Source organism: Molossus molossus, unplaced genomic scaffold (assembly GCF_014108415.1).
Source record: "Molossus molossus isolate mMolMol1 unplaced genomic scaffold, mMolMol1.p scaffold_m16_p_15, whole genome shotgun sequence".
In the NCBI taxonomy this organism is placed as follows: Eukaryota; Metazoa; Chordata; class Mammalia; order Chiroptera; family Molossidae; genus Molossus; species Molossus molossus.
In genome coordinates, this window is record NW_023425350.1 from 24,312,379 (window position 1) to 24,333,558 (window position 21,180).

At 40.3% G+C, this 21,180-nt stretch overlaps 2 protein-coding genes across 5 annotated transcripts in view; one reads left to right on the forward strand and one right to left on the reverse strand.

Moving 5' to 3' along the window:
* The window catches only part of PRKD3 (protein kinase D3), a 73,258-nt gene extending 67,123 nt beyond the window's left edge, over positions 1-6,135 (reverse strand). The window contains exon 1 of one of the 4 annotated variants that reach the window (XR_004959720.1): positions 5,395-5,473. The gene's annotated coding sequence lies outside the window, so the exon portion shown is untranslated. Of the gene's footprint in view, positions 1-4,558; positions 4,922-5,394; positions 5,527-6,052 lie in introns of those variants that run through there. The other 3 variants (XM_036263325.1, XM_036263323.1, XM_036263324.1) reach the window with 3 other exon arrangements.
* The window catches only part of QPCT (glutaminyl-peptide cyclotransferase), a 50,867-nt gene continuing 35,795 nt past the window's right edge, over positions 6,109-21,180 (forward strand). Inside the window, exon 1 of the mRNA XM_036263331.1 lies at positions 6,109-6,206. The gene's annotated coding sequence lies outside the window, so the exon portion shown is untranslated. The remainder of the gene's footprint in view (positions 6,207-21,180) is intronic.

A 21,180-nucleotide genomic window follows, 5' to 3' on the forward strand; every position in this document is an offset into this window, starting at 1 on the left:
ACAGTTATTGCGCTCTCTCTGCCAGACACGGTCCTAAGCACTTTATATGTATTATCTCATTTAATCCTCACAAGAACCCATTTTACTGTTGAGAAAACAGAGGCTTAGAAATTACAGTATTCACCCAAGATCACACAACTGGCAAAACAAACAAACAAACAAACAAACAAACAAAAATAGTGTATTCTGGCCAAAACAGTATTCAAGATGGTTTTCTATGCAACTTTTGTAAATATGTTGCTTGAGTGTGAGTTGGATAGGTTTGCTGCTCTTAATCAACTTAGATGAGAGAAGTCTTTAGGGAGTGCCTTGAAAGTCTGTCCTTGGCCCTATATTATTTTTTATTATGTATAAGAGGAGGACATGAAAGACATGCTTATAAAATCTCAGATATACAATCTGGGAAAAAACGAAAATTAAAGTGAAATGTAACAAGGATGAATGTAAAGCTTTGCATTTAGTTTCAAAAAATTAAATGTGCAGTATAGAAATGGAGAAATGCTGACTTAGAAGCTGTTCATAAGAGGAATTATAAACCTAAGAGTATAATAGGAGCTGCTACTATAATGGATGACTAAAAGAACTACTGCAAACATAAACCCCCAGGACACTGAGAATACATCACCATCAATCTGTATACTGGTTGCCAGTCAGCCTATATTTTACTACTGTATTCATTTCTACAGTCCACACTTTTTAGAGCTATATTGATTTTTAAAAACAAAATAACAGTAAAGACAATGTCATGTGACAACATATGCTTAACAAAGTCAAACAAAATAATGATTTTCAAATATATGAAAAGGTGTTAAGAGACTAACAGGTTTTATTCAGCATCACTGCAGAGGGTAGAAGGAAAGTAAAGATAACAGCACTACTTACTCACGGGTTGTTGTGAGGACTGATCTACTACATGTAAAGACCTACAACAGTACTTGGCTTTTAGTAAGTACTCAGTAAGTTCTAGCAATTTTCACAGTATTTAGATGAAAGAATTAACAAGTTCCTACTTTATGCTAAATAATGCAATTAAGATATGATACTTCCTTAAACCTTTGCAACAACCCTAGGAGATTCATTTAATTCTATTTTATAGAAAAGGAATTTGAGTTTCAGAGTTGTTGCTTGCCCACAACTACACAGCTAACAATAAGTGATAGAATTAGGATTCAAACAAGTTTCCCTGACTCCAAAACGCATGTTCTTTTTACTATTCCACCCCATCTCCAACAACCCAACAATGAAACAGGTTTTCTCGTGAGGTTTGAACTGTCATTAAAAAAGTAGCAAAATATCTATGAATAATATCATGTGTAGGTTAAATACTATAAAAATAAGATATTATTGTGTTCAATAATTTATTATTGATAGATGTCTTTCCACTAAATTTCCATTTTATTTTACCTATTAGAATTAGCCAAATAAAAGTAACTGTCTAGTAATACAATCGACTAATTTATCAGAATTATTGATAACTATTAATAAGCTATGTAAATGTTATACTTTTGAGCAAAATAATATTTAAAAAAATCTCAGCATAAACACAAACAAAAGAAATGAAGTGAGCTGTCATTTTAGCTTCTGCCCACTCATCCCATCTGTTTTTCCTCTCCCTGTTTTGTTTTATGGAACTTGGATTTGCTTTGTTAAAATGAAGCAAGATGTAAGGCGTAAAATACTGAAATTAAGTATCAAAAAAAAAATCTAAAAGCTCTAATTTATTTTGTCTTTCAATTAGAAAACAGACAATAGTACACATCTTACTAATTTATAAATTTTACATCAAATAAATATATTGGTTCCTAACATCTATGAATTGGCAAGCATTTCTAATAGTTTATTTAGAACATCTAGAATATGCTTTGGGGGAGTTTTCTGTCACATATCCCATTCAAATGAGGTCATATAATCGGTCACCACTGTTGAAATGGAATAAAAAGATAGGATGTCTTGAGCCCAACCTACCCTATTATTACAGACTAGGTAAAACAAAGGCCCTGGAGTTTAGAGGACTTAACTGAGGGTTACTTCATGGTAACATCACAAGTTGATCTACCTTTCTCTCCCCCTCTCCTTCACCTCCCACCTACTCGTACATTATCTCTTAGCAAAGCATCTAATTAGAAGAAGCTCTAACAGCAGCATTGTCATTTAACAAATATTTACTGAGTGCCCATTATTTGCCAGACTGTTATGAGACACTAGGGTTACATAGCAATGACCATAACGGAGATGGCTATTGCTCTTTTTGGAGCTTACAGTATGTGGCCCATATACGTTTCAAAAACATTCACATAAATAGCAAGGTAATTACAAATTATAAAAAGAGACACGACAGAGTATAATACTAAGGGGACCTAATTTCAGGCAAGGTGTGCCTTTAAGAAAGTGGTATTTAAGCTGAGACCTAGAGGATAAGTAGGAGTCAGGGAAGTAGAGAGTGAAGCAGAGGATTCCAGGAAGACAAAACAAGTACTTCAAAAGGAAGCTCATTATTTAGTTTAGCCAGTGTTCTTTTTGTACACAGTAAAGGCTAAAGTGAAAAGGTAAAATGCTTTTTTTTTTTCTCTATTCAGAACAGCATATTTACCACGACTCTCTACCAGTAATGGGTTTTCCTGATTCAATTCAGTTTTGTATACTAGGAATTCTAATGAATTTTTTTCTCCTGTTGATATGTACATGTATTTTTCTCAGCATGTAAAAAGGCATGTGGCCTTTTTTTAATGCAATATTGACCAGTGTCCTGAAGTCAAGGTTCAATTCTGTTTCAAGAGCATGTACCTCGGTGGTGGTTCAGATCCCAGCCCTGGTCTGTCAAGCTGGAGGCAACCAATCAATGTCTCTCTCTCACATTGCTGTTTCTCTCTCCCTCCCCCAACTCTATCTGAAGATAAATGGAGAAACATCCTCTGGTGAGAATTTTTTTAAAAAATTAAAAGTAAAATAAAAATGAGAAAAAAATGTCCCTAAAGAAAGTGTATTTAAATGACCACTATTCAGCCCTGGCCGGTTTGGCTCAGCGGTTAGAGCGCCGACCTGCGGTCCAGAGAGACCTGGGTTCGGTTCCCGCTAGGGGCATGTACCTCGGTTGCAGTTTGTCCCCAGCCCTGGTTGGGTCGTGTGGGTGGCAGCCACTCGATGTGTCGCTTTCACGTCGATGTTTCTCTCTCTCTCTCTCCCTCTCACTCTATCTGAACAAAATATCGAAAAATGTCCTCGGGTGAGGATTAAAATAAGTAAATAAATAAATAAATAAACGACCACTATTCACTTAAATGAATATGTGGATTTTTCAATTCTTGTAGAATTTTAAAAATGTAATACTCCAAAACTTGATTAAGCTTTTTTTTTTAAGTGTGGCAGTATTTAAATTAAGAATAATCCAGTAAGAGAGAAATTTCTATTTTAAAGGAGTCACCTGATGAAACTGAAAGCTAATAAAATCTGCATATTTATTTATTTTTTTAATCCTCACCCAAGGATATTTCCCTATTTATCTTCAGATAGAGTGGCAGGGAGGGAGGGAGGGAGGGAGGAAGAGGGAAAGAGAGAAACATCACATGAGAGGGACACATGGACTGGTTGCCTCCCACACAACCCCCACCAGGGCTGGGGACTAACCTAAACCAAGGTACATGCCCTTGACGGAAATCGAACCCACAACTCTTTGGTCTGCAGGCCCACACTCTGTTGAGCCAAACCGGCCAGGGCAAAATCTGCATATTTAAAAGATTCACTACTGCCTGGCTCAAAGGTTGAGGGTCTACCCAGGCACCAAGAGGTTGCCAGTTTGATTACCAATGAGGGCACATGTCCAGGTTGTTGGCCTGATCCCCAGCGGGGGCATGCAGGGGGCAGCCAATTGATATTCTCTCTCATCAATGTTTTTATCTCTCTCCCTTCCTCTCTTTCTGAAATCAATAAAGAAAAAAAGAAAAGACTCACTACTACCTGGGATGCCTAAAAAATTCGTTTGAAGATATAAAGCAGTCAACATTCTTGAATTTGAATGACCTAAAAAGTTAAATGATATGTACCAATTTATTGAACCTATGGTAGAAACAGGCTTGTCAAATACTCCAAGCTCATGGGATCAGACTAACCACCTCGATGTTACCTACTGAAGGAAAACCTAACATGTTGGCTTCTGTCACACGTTTCACATACTTTTATCAAAACTTGTAACTTTTTTGTCTGAATTTCCATGCTTGCTCTCAATCCAGATCCTGACAAGGGAGTAGGAAAAGGTTCCTCTACACAACTGGCCTAGATCTGGGTAGGGTACTTTATGGATGCCTTTAGCAGCAAACCCATAGATATTTCCAGCCCTCATTGCATCAGAAGTTGGTAAATTAGATCGAAGCGAAATCAGTCGCTAAAAATGTAAGGAAGAACTTCAGCATTAAGTACAAAGTAGAAGCAAGGTAAGAGTAATACAGTAGTAACATTTTCCAGGGTACAAGTTAAGGCATTTAAAAGTTTTTGTTTCACTTGCGACTAGACAGAGCTCATTAACGCTGGGTCCTACAAAGTAGTAATTCAGAGCGTAACTTACCCTTTCTAATCAAAGATGACACTGATAGTCTTATTTCCTGTGGGGTTGGGTGTGGTTGAAGAGACAGTTACGTCCCAACCATCAATCTGTGTCTATGGAAAAATCTGCAGGGCTCACACACGCCTGTCACTTGATTTACGTTCGTGCCCGCAGTCGGCAGGGCCTGTGCTTCTGACTGCGATGACTTCAAACAAAACATCCAACAGGCGACCAAGTGGTGTGGGTGCTTTTTATTGCTCAAAGAAACAGTTGCACTCCTCAGTGATTCATCTTAAGGACCTCCCGGGGTGAGAACCACTGCGAGCGCCGCAGCAACGCGCAAAGCTCAACAGCCAGGAAACTGGGGTAGGGGCTTGGCTCTCCGAGCACCCACCCCTCGGGCCGGGCGCAGGCAAAGTGATGAGAAGAAAAGGAAAAGGCGCCTCCAAAATGCCGCAGCGTGGCCGCCGCCGGTCTGGCGCCGGGAGCCAGTTTGGGGACCGAGTCCCGGATCCCAGCGCAGGGGCCAGACGCGGTGGTCGCCGCGCAGCGCGGGTGCGAGTGGGCCTCCGCGCCCACGCCGGAACTTGGCCTCCCCGGCGGCCGCGCCGGCGCCCCGACCGCCGCGGCGCCCACCGCCCGCGCCTCCCGCCGCGCGCTCCGCCAACTTCCCGCCCAGCCCGGCGGCCGCCGCCCAGCCCCGCTCGGGGTCCGAGTCCCGCCGCCGCCGCCGCCGCCGCGTGCGGGCGGGTGGGGGAGGGGCCGCCTCGCTCGACGAGCCGCGAGAACAAAGCGGCGGCCGCGGCGGCGCTAACTTTTTCGGGGTCTGTTCCGCGCTCCCGGAGGCGACTACTTACAGAGGCGGGCTCGGCCGGTCGTGAGAAACTCCGCGCCCGCCAGCGCCTGGGTCTCGGACGAGGCGCCAGCGAGGCTTCACGCGCCTTGCAGGGTCCCGCCCGCCGCTGGCGCCCCTTCCTCCCTCCCTCCCCCCGCCGCCCTCTTCCCTCCTCCCTCCTCCCTTGTCCCTCCTCCCACTCCCCGTCCCGTCCTGAGGCCCGGGGGCGGGGGGCCCGGGCGTGCGGGGCGGGGGCGCGCGGCGGCGCGGGGCCTGCCGGGAGCTGTAGTTTCCGGCGGCGCGAGCGGGTGGTAGCCGCGCGTGGGCGTCACTCGCTGTCTGCACACCGCGCAGGGGACGCCGCCTCTGGTCCTGCGGGGCTCGCGCTGCCCCCTGCGAGGTCGCGACCCTGTGTTTTCACCAGCCCACGCTGCAGTGGGCACCCATCCTCGCCCCCAGCCGCCTCTCCCTCTGCCGCCCGCCGTGGCGGGGCGATGGTGGCAGGGAGACGAGAGGTGACAGTTTGAGCGGGGGACTTGCGAGGGGTCCACAGCAGAAAGCAGTTCCACCCGGAGACAGCTCCCTGCTCCGCACGTTTCCCGCCCTGGCGCCAGCCCTCCCGGCGGCCGCTGGCACAGCACCGGGCATTCCCACCCTGGCAGCCAGCCAGCGCCCCTCACCTAAAGCAGAGTAAACTGCAGTGGCCACTTCCGATGTGTTTTGTGTTTCCTACTGGCCATCTTTACATCCGAGCGAGTCCCCTTGCAAAGCGAAGTGCAGTCGAGAACCACGGCCCTGGGCTTCTACCTGCCTGGAAACGAGTGACGATGTCAGGTGAGCGGGCGGGAGTGGGAATCCGAGGACGATCGAAGGGGAAGGTACACGATGTGTTCTATTACAGATGCTTTAAGTGAGAGAAGTGAGCAGCTGACAGCCATTGTCTCAGAAACAACCTAATTCTCCTTATGTCAAAATACCATCCCAAAACACTTCTGTAACATGTATTGAAGCAAGCGATGGGCTGCACTCAACAGTCCTTCCATCCCCAAGCAGAGGTCAAGAGGGCAGTTTTCTGAATAGAAAGAAAATAAAGTTAAGCGGGTCCCTACTTTTTATAGCAAGGCATCCATCTTAATGACTGTTCCAGGATTTAAAGTTAAGAAGTGAGAATTGTAAATAATTTATATCAAAGATGGGGCAAGTAGAATTGTTATGTAACCCTGATCCTACTCCGAAGCTATGTTTTAAAAAAAAAAAAAAAATGCTGAAACATTCTCAGGAATGGGAAACTGGTAAATGTCTCAGGTCCAGTAGTATCTTTCTCATTCAGTCTAATTATACTTCCTCTTGTTCTGCCATTCTTTCACTGTAAAATTGAAAGTAAATTCACTCAAGTTTACATTCTTTTTTGAAAAGAATGCTCTTACCTAACTTTGCCTTTTTCTTCCTTCCACTTCCCAACAGACATTTTAGTCCAGCCCCAAATATCCTCTCTCAGCAAGATTCCCAGGACCTCATTGGAGCTGTTTACAGCCAGTCCCATCTCACTAGTGACTTCCATTTTCTCTCGTGGTCCTTAAAGAGACAGATGTTACTCTTCCTAGAAGTGACTTTTCTAAATAATCAAATTGCTATTATATAGGCAATGGTTCTCAACCTTCCTAATGCCATGACCCTTTAATATAGTTCCTCAGGTTGTGGTGACCCCCAACCATAAAATTATTTTCGTTGCTACTTCATAACTGTAATTTTGCTACTGTTATGTCCTACGCGACCCCTGTGAAAGGGTCGTTCGACCCCCAAAGGGGGCTTACAGAGGCTTAAGGATTTGTGTATGTGTGTGAGAATTCCACATAACACCTCTTTTTTCTTTGTTTTTACGTATATTTGTATAACTTACCATTTGATTATATACTGTGTGATAATTATATTTGAAAATATAAGTATATTTACAAATATATTTATATATCTAAAACATATATACATATATATTTATAAAATACAGTATAATTAAAGAGAGGTGTGTTAAGGATGCTTCAACTCAAAGGAGGATTAGAAAAATCTGGTAACTGAAGGGAGAGGTTATGGCATAAGCTCTACCTAGGATTTGATTTGGAGTCCTAAAAGTTAAAATTCAGGTAATTGGCAATAAAAAATCAATTTCCTTCCTTGTCCCCTGTATTTCTGTTTATCATTGTGGTTGCAAAATATGTTTCTCCAACCAAGAGAAGGTAATGCATACATATGATCCTGGATCTCATTTTAATTGAGTATTAATGAAAAAAAATCTCTCTTTTGAAATACTGTAAACTGATTACAATATATTTGAAAAGAGAAAGAGAACAAGTAGGTGCTACAGACCTGGATAGGGAACCAGTGCTATAATCAGTTTTCACACCAGCATTGACCAGAGCAGAGCAGTGAGCTCCCTCATGTAGAGTCTGGAAATTGTACCAACCCTAAAAGCCAACTGTAAGGGAAGGGTTGGGATGGGCCTTTGAAGACAGTCTAACCAAGGCTCTGCCATTTAGTAGCTGCATGCTATTTAACCTCAATAAGAATTGATTTCCTTATCTGTGAAATGAGGGGAGATACTTACTTACCCCAATGGGTTGTGTGAAAATTAAATGGAAAAAAAAAAAGTGCATCCTAATGTACTACATATGTAATGGACGTTAAAGGCAGTCTGCCTGGGTATGCATCATGACTCTACTGTTTAACAAGCTGTATGACCACAGGCAAGTTAACCTCCATGTGCTTCAGTTTCATCATCAGTTAACTTAGATGATACAACACCTGGGTTGTATAAGGACTGAGATAACACTGTGATACACTTTTATTTTTTGTTAATCCTCACCCATTGATATTTATTCATTGATTTTTTAGACTGGAAGAGAAGGAGGGAGAAAGAAAGAAAAATTGATATGATTGATTCCCACATGACCCTGACTGGGGTCAGGGATTGAACCTGCAACCCAGGCACATGCCCTTGACTGGGAATTGAACCCATGACCCTTGTATCTAAGGGCCGACACTAACCGCTGAGCCAAACCAGCCAGGGCAGTCCTTGATGTATTGATTCAATAATCATATTTTGAGAGGCTACTATGTGCAAGGCACTTAATAGATCTACAGGTAAAACAATTGTTCTCAGGAACCTAAAGTTCATTAAACAAGATATGTGAAAATCTCTAATACAGACAAAAGAGTAAAAAGTAGGAGGCAAAATAAATGTCTAGTAGATGTCAGAGAAATACAACATGTTCATTCCCCTGACCTGGAGAAGGCTAAATGCATGGACAAAAGATAATTTTAACTGGGCTTTGAAGAAAGAGTAGGATTTGGAAATATGGAGAGAGGAATGGAAGAAAAAAGAAAATTCTAGTTGGAAGCAGCAGTGAGCAAAGGCACATAGGTGTGAAACCAGAGTGACGTTTGTGAACCAAGTAGTTCAATTAGGCTGAGTCATCAGGGTATTTTTTCATCACAATTAAAAAAAAAACCTGATATAATTTACAAACTCTAAAATCCACCTTTAAGAGTATACAATTTATTGTGTTTTTTTTTTAGTATATTTATAAAGTTATACAATATGACACTAATTTCAGAATATTTTCATTACCCCCAAAAGAAACCCCATACCCTATAGCAGTCACTCCTCATTACCAGGTGGCCAGCTCACTCACTGGGCTCCCAACGAAGGCATGGGTACCTGCAATTGGAAGCCTTCAGGTTGACAGGATCCTGAATGGTGAGCATGGAGGAAATACTGTCAGGGCAACTGCTGCATTTGCTATATATGGCTTCAACTTCCATCTTACAAATCTGTATCTCCAGTCTTGATCTCTTTCTGTAACCACATGAATGCCCCACAGAAAGATCACAAATTTAACGTGTCTCTAGCTGAACCCATCTATTCTTCCTATACATGTTTCCAATCTTAGTGCATAGTACCACCATCCAAGACAGAAACTTCTTTGGTTAGCCTAAATTCCTTTTCCCTTGTTCTCCAAATCTCATTGGTTACTAAATCCCTTCAATTTCATACCATCATGTGTCCTGTGTTGTATGCCCTTTCTTCTTTTCCACTATTACCATCTTAGCTCAGGCCTTTTATTAACTCTCACCTGAGCTACTGAAATGATGATCTAAGAGATTTCCCTTCCTTGAATCTTCTCTTATTTAATCCACTTTCCACTCTGCCACCAGAATGATAGTTCTAAAATGCAGAATTGATCCTACGATTGATTCCCTGAGCCTAAAATCCTTTAATTGCCAACCAATGCCTTTCTTGTGCTAACTTTAGAGCAAGGCATTCCCCCTTCAATGTGCCCCTTGTTTTCTCATATTGCTAACCCCCATTCTTCATATATCTAGAACCTCAAGCAGAGGTGGATTGCTGGCAGTTCTCCAGTTGCATTTTTGCTCGTGCAGTACTTCTCCCCCACCCTTTCCACCTGGTAAACAATTCAGACTCACTCAATTCAAATTCTCTTCTGTAGTGCCTTTCCTGTCCTCTTCAGGCCTGATAGGAATAACATTCCTTTCTTTGTGCTCCAGATGTGGTCTTTCCATAGCACCTGTGACACTTCTTTATACTACACTCTCTCTTACTAAACTGTAAGCTCCTTGAGAGCAGGGGTCACATCTAATTCATTCTCACATCCCTTGCAGAGTGCCTTGCACAGTCTTAGTCCTCTACTGACATGGTTGAATATTAGAAATTTGAGAGTTGTTGCATAGGGTGAAGAATGAAACTATGGAAAAGGATGAAATTACCCTGCAGGAAGACCAGGGACAGGAATTACATTCATTGATGTTGTACTATGCTGAAGGAAGCAGGATTCTATGTTTGACTCCAGAGTCTCTGTGCTTTTCATTAATCATATAAGTACGAAAGAAGGTCCATTCTATTTGGCAATAATAAGTTAATGATTTGTTAACTCTGGTGAGAGAGGTGTCAGGAGAAGATTGAGGGCCAAAGCTAAACTGAAATGAATTGGAGAGGTACATGGAAGATGAGAAAAGGACACATAGAGTACACTGGTCATTCTCAGATTTTCAGATTTCAAGGATCAATATTTTTACAAAAGAATGGAGACTGAGTTGCCAACTTCTTGTTTTGCCAATTAAGAACATTAAAATTAAGCAAGACCTCAAAATCACTAATCATTAGGGAAATGCAATTAAAAACTACAACAAGATACTACCTCAAACCCATCAGGATAGCTACTATCAAAAAAACAAAAAACAAAACCAGAAAATAACAAGTGTCGACAGGAATGTGGAAAAGTTAGAACCCTTCTGCACTGTTGATAGGAATATAAAATGGTGCAGCTGCTGTGGAAAAGAGTATAGCAATTCCTCAAAAATTAAAATAAAATTATATGATTCAGCAATTACACTTTTGGGTAGATATCCAAAAGAACTGAAAGCAGGGTCTTGAAAAGACATTTGTACACCCTGTTCATAGCAGCATAAGTCACCCAAGTGTCTATCAGTGGATGAGTAGATAAGCAAAATGTGGTGTATACATACAATGGAATCTTATTCAATCTTATAAAGGAAGGAAATTCTGAGACATGCTACAACATGAATGAATCTTGAAGACACCATGTTAAGTGAAATAAGCCAGTCACAAAAGGACAAATACTGTATGATCCCACTTACATGAGGTACCTAGGATAGCAAAATACATAGAATAGCAGTTGCCAAGGGCTGGAGGGAGGAAGGAATGAGAAGTCATTATTTGATGGATGTAGTTTCAGTTTTGCTAGATGAAAAGAGTTCTGAATATGGATGGTGGTGATGGTTGTTCAACAATGTGAATATATTTAATGCCACTAAACTGTACTCTTAAAAGGGTTAAGATGATAATTTCTTTTTTAATCCTCACCCAAGGGGATTTTTTCCATTGATTTTTAGAGAGAGTGAAAGTGTGGGAGGGAGGGAGAGAGAGAGAAAAACATCAATGTGAGAGAGGCACATCGATTGGTTGCCTCCTATACACACCTGGACTGTGGCCAGGGGTCGAACCTGCAACGCAGGTACGTGCCCTTGAACAGGAATCAAATCTACAACCCTTTGGTGCATAGGCCAGTGCTCTAACCACTGAACCACACCGGCCAGGGCAAGATGATGAATTTTATGTTATATGTATTTTACCACAATTGAACAATAACAACTGAGCAAGACAATAAAAAGCAAACTCAAGATTTATTAAGTTAATTCATAAACTATTAGGCAATTTTAAAAATGTAGCATCTCCTTGGCCAGTTTGGTTTAGTGGTTAGAGCATCAGCCTGTGGATCAATGACTCGCAGGTTTGATTCCAGTCAAGGGCACGCACTTTGGTTGTGGTTCATCCCCAACCCTGGTTGGGGTCCGTGCGGGAGGCATCCAGTCATGTGTTCCTCTCACGTCGATGTTTCTCTTTCCCTCTCTCCCACTTTATCTGAAGATAAATAGAAAAATATCCTTGGGTGAGGATTAAAAAATATATATAGCATCAAATATGAAGGAAGAATATAAGAATAAAGATCAGCTTTTTAATTAAATACAATTACCTTATTAACAAAACATGTTTTTTCTTAGTTTTCTCATTTTGTAACAGACTGAGAAGGCATAGTCCTGGACAGGCATTAGTATGAAACTGGCATTTGGGAACTACTGGTGTTAACTACATTAAAATGGAAGCAAAAGGCAAGAGGACAATAATTAAAGAATGTAGCAGGGTCAATGGAAGATCATTGTGTACCTGTCATTATTGTTTAGGCTGTACTAGTACATAATCATACTATGACAAGTCAGATATTCTTTATATTTCCTTCAGGCACTACTTTGAATAATCATAACATTTGTTTTCAACATTTTATTGAAAACATAGTATACTGCTATTTCTCTGGTCTTGTAAGGATTGTATTTTCAAAGTCTTTTACAGACGTAAAGTATATGTTAAAGATACGTGTGTTCACTATAAAATAATCATTATGTAACTAGCTGCATAATTTAATAAACATTTGAAATACTAGCACACAGAGATGTATATAATCAGGCTATTATCTAACCACTCTGCCATGTTTCCCTTTTATATTCAGCCGCTAAAAGTCCTGAGTAATAATTTCTACTGTATTGTGCATATATGGTATAGTCCTGAATATCATGTATTTTCTGTCTGAACCATTAGCTTGTTTTCTGATTGGTGTTCATTTTCTCTAATCCAAGAGTAGACTTGAAAGAAGGGGACCACTTTGCCTCAGAATGAAATGAAGATGCACAATTTTCCTATGGGCATTACCTTTGCTTATGAAATTTCCGCCCAGCCCACTTTCTAAAATTATAGCTTTGTTTCTTCGTAATTTGAAGTACATATTTAAGCTTAAACTGTTAGGAGGATTTTCTTAGAGAACTAAACAAATACATTATGAAAGTCAATTAATATCTTTTGCTTTCTTACAGATCTCTAAATTCAAACTTGAGTGTTCCCCATAATAAGTATATGACTTACTGAGTGAAAGACTCAAAAGATCAAGGTTTGGCCAATGACAGAAAGGGATTATTATTAGTCTTACTAAAATTGTATGCTGAGTAATTTTGCTTCTTTTTAATGGAAATTTAGGTACCTTCTTGGCCTGGTGTTGATGATGAGCTCTGTTGAAATGCTTTTTCAAACATTAAAATTGAAGGTGGATTAGTCCATTTAATTTATTATAGTCTTGGCTAGAGTCTAGAGTCTAGACAGTGGAGAATATAGAAACCATTGGGTTGAAAGGATTTTTTATGACCACAATCTGTACTGTCTGAGAATTACTAAAACACTTGAAATACTGTGCTAATGTTTTCAGATATATAAATAAAACAAACAGCATAAATTCATCCTATTTTAAGCAAAAATAAAGATACATATGTGGTTTAAGACAGAATTTGGGTTATAGTATTATGTTGCAACTTTCTATTATTAATAGCTTTGCGTGGCATAGTCAACTTTTTTTTTTTCATGCCTGTTGCTATTTTCTGTGAATTTGTGTAACTTTTATTTGCTTTCTTAGCATTCTATTTTTGAATCCTGTGGAAAGAGATTTTAGAATCCTTCTTCCTCTTCTGAGATTGTTGCACTTAACCTGAATCTTTAAAACAAGCAATTTTTTTGGTATGACTTAAAAATTACTCTTGGAACAATTGTTCTTTCATGAAAAGTCAGAAAAATGCCCTGGCCGGTTTGGCTCAGCGGTTAGAGTGTCGGCCTGCGGTCCAGAGAGACCCAGGTTCAGTTCCCGCTAAGGGCATGTACTTCGGTTGCAGTTTGGTTGGTCGTGCAGGCGGCAGCCACTCGATGTGTCCCTTCATGTCGATGTTTCTCTCTCTTTCTCCCTTCCTCTCTCTCCCTCCCACTATATCTGTACAAAAAATGGAAAAATGTCCTCGGGTGAGGATAAAAAAAAAAAAAAAGAAACAAAGAAAAGTCAGAAAAGGCCTAATTAATAATCCCAATTAATACTGCTTTAAGATTCCAAAATTGAGAGAAAGAATACTTTTACAGTTAAGCCTGATTATAGTCTATGTAGCCTGATCAGTAGAAAAACCTCATAATTTCATCTCATTAAAACATAGATAAATAGAATATAATACCTTGGAAAATTTATAAATGATCTCAAAACAAAAGACAACAATAATGTGTCAGTCTTGATTTTAAAGTATAATAATTTACATTTTGGTATTTAATCTTTTTGAAAAATTCACTTTTTCCCCTTTTAATAGATATGGTATTAGACATTTGATTAAAGGAGAGAAAGCAATACAAAATGAGTATTCTGCTTAAAAATTGGAAATAAAATAATTTCATAGGTGGCTGGTTTTACATTCAGCAAAAGTTTAGCATATTAAAATTTACATTCAGCATGTTAAAAATTATGTGTTACTAGCTACTGAAAGTTTCCCCTTTGAAGCTGGATAAACCTGTAGGATAGAGGTAAAGTACACTGGCTGCAGTTGAATTGGCTTTGCAAGCCCCTGGGCAGGTTACTTAACTCCGTGTGCTTTAATTTTCTTATTGGCAATGAGGATAATAATATCTCTCAGCATACTAAGTTATAGAATTGGGGATTCTTTCAAAACATATTATTGACCCACCTAACATCCATGATCATATTTTTAACTTACAACATAAACATTTAGCCAGTACCTTGGAATGGAAACAAGTTCTTGAGCTAACAGCTTTTTGTCTTTTACATATTATCATTAATATATTCCAGAAATTGCCCTGGCAGGTTTGGCTCAGCAAGTCGAGGGGTTGATTTTGGTCAAGGGTGTGTACCTCAGTTGCCGTTCGGTTCCCATCCCTGGTCAGGGTCATGCAGGAGGCAACCAGTCGATGTGTCTCTCTCACATCAATGTTTCTCTTTCTCTCTCACACTCCATCTGAAGATAAATGGAAAAATATCCTCAGGTGAGGATTTTTTTTTTATCCTCACTCGAGGACATTTTTTGATATTTTGTTCAGATAGAGTGGGAGGGGGAGAGAGAGAGAGAAACTGCAACCGAGGTACATGCCCTTAGCGGGAACCGAACCCGGGTCTCTCCAGACTGCAGGCCAATGCTCTAACCGCTGAGCCAAACCGGCCAGGACTCAGGTGAAGATTTAAAAAATATATACATGTATATATATGTATATGTATATGTATATGTATATGTATATGTATATATATATTCTAGAAACTGGTGCCTTGTCACCTACTTGATCCTATAAGATGAAAAATATGTTTACTATAGACAGAATTTTTAAAATAAAAAGTCAAAATGTATCTATAAATATAGATACAAACGTTATATGTATATCTACTCTTCATAACAAACAATTGACTAAAACTTCACATTACTGTCAATTTTGGTATTGTATAGATCAGAGCTGTCTCTTCTGTGGGTTGTAAGGTGATGAAATTTCTCTTTGGTTCTTCTCTTTGGTTGGTTCTCTCTATTCTCAATTCTTTGAATGGATTAAACTTCATTTCTTTGGAATTTGAAACCTTTTGGTTTTCAGAGCCTACAGAAAAAAACTGATTTTGAAAACATCATGACAAAGTAAAGGAGTGAAAGGAATTTTGCTTGGGGGCAGGATTAGTGTTGGGAAAAGGTATCAGGGTTTAAGATGAATGAATGTTCTCCCCTTGTTTCAGAGGAGAGTGAACTGTTATCCTAAAGGGCTAGGAAGGGAGAGGGCCAGAAAACCAGGAAAAAGGAAGTTTTTCCCCATTTTTTTTTTTTTGTACATGCCCCTAGCTGAGCCAAACTGGCCAGGGCTTTCCCCCTAATTTTTATTGCCACCATGACTTAATCTTCATCTGTGGTGAAAGGAGTTGGGAAGATTTACAGGAATCTGGATTCCACAGATTTCTAGGGAACAGCAAAAGTCTGACTCTATATTGCAGAAGCAAACGTGTGTGTGTATGTAAACATTTTAATTTTCATTCCATTATTGAAAGCAGTGGTGGATGGATTTGGGTAGGGATATAATACGGGCCTCTTTAATTCTCTGTGGCTATTAAAGGAACAAAAGGCAAGGTGTTTCATTTTGAGGCTTCTGCAGAGGCAAAAAGTGAGAGGAGAGTTGGGGGAGGTTTGAATTTAAAGTGTGTGTTCCAGCCCTGGCCAGTTTGGCTCAGCGGTTGAGCGTCAGCCTGCGGACCAGAGAACCTAGGGGCACGTACCACTAAATAAAGTGCCTGTTCCATAATTTGTCTAGGGTTGGCCCACTTTATCAATATTTTTTTACTATTACCCTCAGGGTCTGACAAAATAACTACTATATAAGATGCATATTAATGTTATCATAATCTATGTTTTTTGCTAATGTATTTCTCCGAGTGTGTGATTAATGCAGTGGTTCTCAGCCCTGCTAAAATCACCTGGGGATTTTTTTTTTTTTTTTTTTATCCTCACCCGAGGACATTTTTCGATATTTTGTTCAGGTAGAGTGGGAGGGAGAGAGAGGAAGAGAGAGAGAGAAACATCGACGTGAAAGGGACACATCGAGTGGCCGCCACCCGCACGACCTGACCAGGGCCGGGGACAAACTGCAGCCGAAGTACATGCCCTTAGCGGGAACCGAACCTGGGTCTCTGTAGACCGCAGGCCAACCCTCTAACCGCTGAGCCAAACCGGCCAGGGCGAATTTTATTTTTTTTATAAATTAATCTCATTTCAGTTTGTACAAGTGTTTCTTTCTCTTTAAAAAAAATTTTTTTTTCTTTATTGATTTTAGAGAGAGAAGAAAGGAGAGGGAGAGAGATATAGAAACATCGATGAGAGAGAACATCGATTGGTCACTTCCTACATGACCCCGACTAGGAATCGGGCCCACAACCTGGGCATGTGCTCTGATCTGGCGACCTCTTGGTGCATGGGTCGATGCTCAACCACTGAGCCACACCGGCTGGACTCATCTGGGGAATTTTAAAGAAACCTGATGTCCAAGCCACACACCGGACTAATTTTATCAGAATGTCTAGGGGTGGCACCCAGTCATTAATTTTTGAAAATCCATTCACAAACCAAAAGCTTTTTAGATGATTCCATTGGCTTAATGTATTCTCTCCTAGGTAAAATACGTTCTCAAATGTTTTGGTCTCAGATTCCTTTACATTAGTAACAGTTATTAAATACCACAAATAACTTTTCTTTATGTGGATGGTGTCTATTAATATTTATTCTATTGGAAATGAAAACAGGCATTTTGTAAATATTTGATTATGAATTTATTTAAAAATAGCAAAAGCATTATATGTTAAATAACACTTTCCTATGAAAAAAATCACTATATTTTCTAAAACAAAAATAATTTTGTGAGAGGATTGGCATTTTTGAACATTTAAAAAAATTTAAATGTCTGAGTTATTAGAAAACAGTTGGATTTTTTATGCATTCATTCTTCTGTATTATATTATTTTGGTCTTCTGCCCAACTGGATAAAAAAGCAAGACCTAACTATATGCTGCCTACAAGAAACCCACTTTATATGTATATAAGAGAACAGTTTAACAGTAAAAGGGATGGGGAAAAATATACCTTGCTAATACTAATCAAAAGAAACTTGTAGTGGCTATATCAATACTAGGAAAAATGTATATTTCAGAGCAAAAAATATTACCAAGTATAAAGAAATTTATTTCATACTGATAAAGGGATCAAATGGTCAAAAGGAAATTACAATCCTAAACACAAAACTTAGAAAATACATTATATAAAAATTAGCCCGGCCGGTGTGGTTCAGTGGTTGAGCGTCAACCCATGCATCAGGAAGTTGCCAGTTCAATTCCGGGACAGGGCACATACCAGGATTGCAGGTTGATCCCCGGTGGGGCCATGTGACAGGCAGCCGATGTTTTTATCTCTCTCTCCTCTCCCTTCCTCTCTCAAATCAATAAAGAATTTTTTTTTTTTTTAATCCTCACCTGAGGACATTTTTCTATTTTTTGTTCAGGTAGAGTGGGAGGGGGAGAGAGGAAGAGAGAGAGAAACATCGATGTGAAAGGGACACATCGAGTGGCTGCCACCCCCACGACCAACCAGGGCTGGGGACAAACTGCAACCGAGGTACATGTCCTTAGCGGGAACCGAACCCGGGTCTCTCGGGACCGCAGGCCGACGCTCTAACCGCTGAGCCAAACAGGCTAGGGCAAGAATTTTTTTTTTTTTATCCTCACCCGAGGACATTTTTGCATTTATCTTTAGACAGAGCAGGAGGGAGAGAGGGAGGAAGAGAAAGAGAGAAACATTGACGTGAGAGAGACACATCAAGTAGTTGCCACCTACACGACCCCAACTGGGGCCGAGGACAAACTGCAACCAAGGTACGTGCCCTTAGCGGAAACTGAACCTGGGACTCTCTGGTCTATGGGCCAAAGCTCTAACTGCTGAGCCAAACTGGCTAAGGCAAGAAAAAAATTTTTTAAAAATTAATAGAACCAAAAGAAATAGGCAAATCCATAATTATAGTCAGAGATTTTAACACCATTCTCTTAGTAATCAATAGAACAAGTAGAAAATCAGTTGTTACATGGAGGATTTGGGGAACATTACCAAGTACCTTGACCTAATTGACATTTATAGAGCATTCTATCCAATCACAGAAAAATACACATTCTTTTCATGTACAGAAGGAATATTTACCAAGATGGTTCATATTATGGCCTATAAAACAATTCTCAAAAAATTGTGAAGGATTCATTCATACCAAGTTTGTTCCCTGACCATAATAGAATAAAATTTGAAATCAATAACAAAAAGATATCAGGGAAATCCTTAACTATTTGGAAACTAAATAACACAATTTAAATAACCCATGAAAAAGAAATGGACATGTACATTCTCTTGATTGTGGTGACAGGTTCATGGGTGTAAACATGTTAAAATCCATCAGGTTGTATACTTTAAATATGTTCAGTTTAATGTATTTTAATTATATCTCAATAAAGCTGTTTAAAAAAACATGTGACGCCCTGGCCAGTTTGGCTCAGCGGTTAGAGTGTCAGCCTGCGGTCCAGAGAGACCTGGGTTCAGTTCCCACTAAGGGTGCGTACCTCTGTTTCAGTTTGTCCCCGGCCCTTTCATGTTGATGTTTCTCTTGCTCTCTTCCTTTCTCTCCCTCCCACTCTATCTGAACAAAAAAAATGGAAAAATGTCCTCAGGTGAAGATAAAAAAAAAAAAAAAGACGTGATGTACTCAAGGGTTGAAATTTAATCACAATTTCTATTGCTTCATCAATGATGTTCTTAAGTGAGACTGGCTCTTTTTCTTTAATCATCTTGTCTCCTCTCTCTCTCTCTCTCTCTCTCTCTCTCTCTCTCTCTCATGCATGGCAGTGAAGAGTACATGACTACAAGTACAGTATTTTTGTTTTCCTTTTATCCTCACCCAAGGACATTTTTGCATGTATCTTCAGATAGAGCAGGAGGGAGAGCGGGAGGAAGAGAGAGAGAGAGAAACATCGATGTGAGAGAGACATATCGAATGGTTGCCACCCACACAACCCCAACCAGAGCCAGGGACAAACTGCAACTGAGGTACGTGCCCCTAGCGGGAACCAAACCTGGGACTCTCCGGTCTGTGGATCGAAGCTCTAACTGCTGAGCCAAACTGGCCAGGACACAGTTTTGGTTTTCTAACAGTGCAGTTTTGTGTCCTGATTTGATAAGTGCTAAGGTGCCAGAGTTTTACCCACCATTTGCTTTTACAACATCAGTGCAAAGTTAATACAGTGAGAAAAAGCAAATCTTGCTTTGGTATTTTTATAAAAATTAAGTTGACCTTGCAGACATTTAAAAGGGTCTTAGGGTCCCTGGCTGGTTTGGCTCCGTGGTTAGAGTGTCAGCCCTTGGACCAAAGAAATCATGAGTTTGATTCTGGTCCAGGGCACAGTTCGGTCCCTGTGTGGGAGGCAACCAATTGATGTATCTCACGTCAATGTTTCTCTCTCTCTCCCTTCTTCCCTCCCACTCTCTCTGAAGATAAATGGAAAAGTATCCTCAGGTGAAGATTAAAAAAATAAAAAAGGGTTTTGGGGAATCTCTGGGGACGCATGGATCACATTTTGCAAACTACTGTTTTAAAAGAAATTCTGTTCATTACTGCTTTGGTCCACTGGTCTCACTTTATAGGTGGGACTAGGTGTATGAAAATCCTGCCATGGCAACTACATGGGAAGATCTTTTATGTCAGTTCGGTCCTAATGTGCTTCAAATCACAGAATATAATCTATAATAAAGATAACAACTCCACTTGTGACTAGGGCTATCACTGCATGCACACATTTTTTTTTTCCATGATGATAAACAGGGCCTGGAATTGTTGATTAAATGTAATAAGTCCTGGCCGTTTGGCTCAGCAGTTAGAGCATTGCCTCTAGACCAATGAGTCATGGGTTTGATTTTGGTCAAGGGCACGAACCTTGGTTGTGGTTTGTCCCCGGCCCTGGTTGGGTCATGCAGGAGGCAACCAGTTGATGTGGCTCTATCACATCGATGTTTCTCTCTGTCTTTCTCTCTTCCTCCCTCCCACTCTATCTGATAATAACTAGAAAAATATCCTCAGGTGAGGAATAAAAAAAAAATGTAATAGTCATGTATTATCTTCTACAGGAAGAGTTTGGAGAAAGGAAAAGTTGCAGTAGTGAAAAATAGCAGATATTTTAAAAAAGTAGATATGAGCAATTTCTAAGAGTTTCCAGAATAAAGGAGACGAGAAAAGAATGAGTGAAGGAAAGGGGGGAAGGATATTTAGTCTATAAGGCACAAGAAAAGATGTGAATAAAGAAGGTAGGGATACACAAATAGAGAGTTGTGTTGGACTTGTACATTTACAGAAAGTTGTCAGGAAAGCCCATGTGTAAAAACACAATTTACTAAAATCAGCTTCTCATATAAAATGTTTTAGATTTGTACAAGATGCACTATACAATTGCATTAGTGGTAGATACAGGAATGCACTGCTCAGATCCTTCAGGGAAGGACTCTGCTGCTGCTGTTAGTGTGCTGTTGGCAGACAGCCTCTAGCTGTCAAGTCCTTTGGCTACGGAGAGCTGCTTGCAGGAAGTCACCCCATCAAAGTGGGGGTATAAAGCCCCAGCCATTCTGACTCCATGGGACAACTCTGACTGGAGATTTCAGCTCCAGGGCTCCCTGTGGGGTTGGGTGAGGCTGTGGAGAGGGGCCCACTTCCCTGCTAAATTTGCTTTCGGTCCAGTCCTGTTCCTCCCTCTCCCTCCCTCAGGGTTTTGTCCCAAGGGCACTCCCTAATACACATCCTGAATGCTAA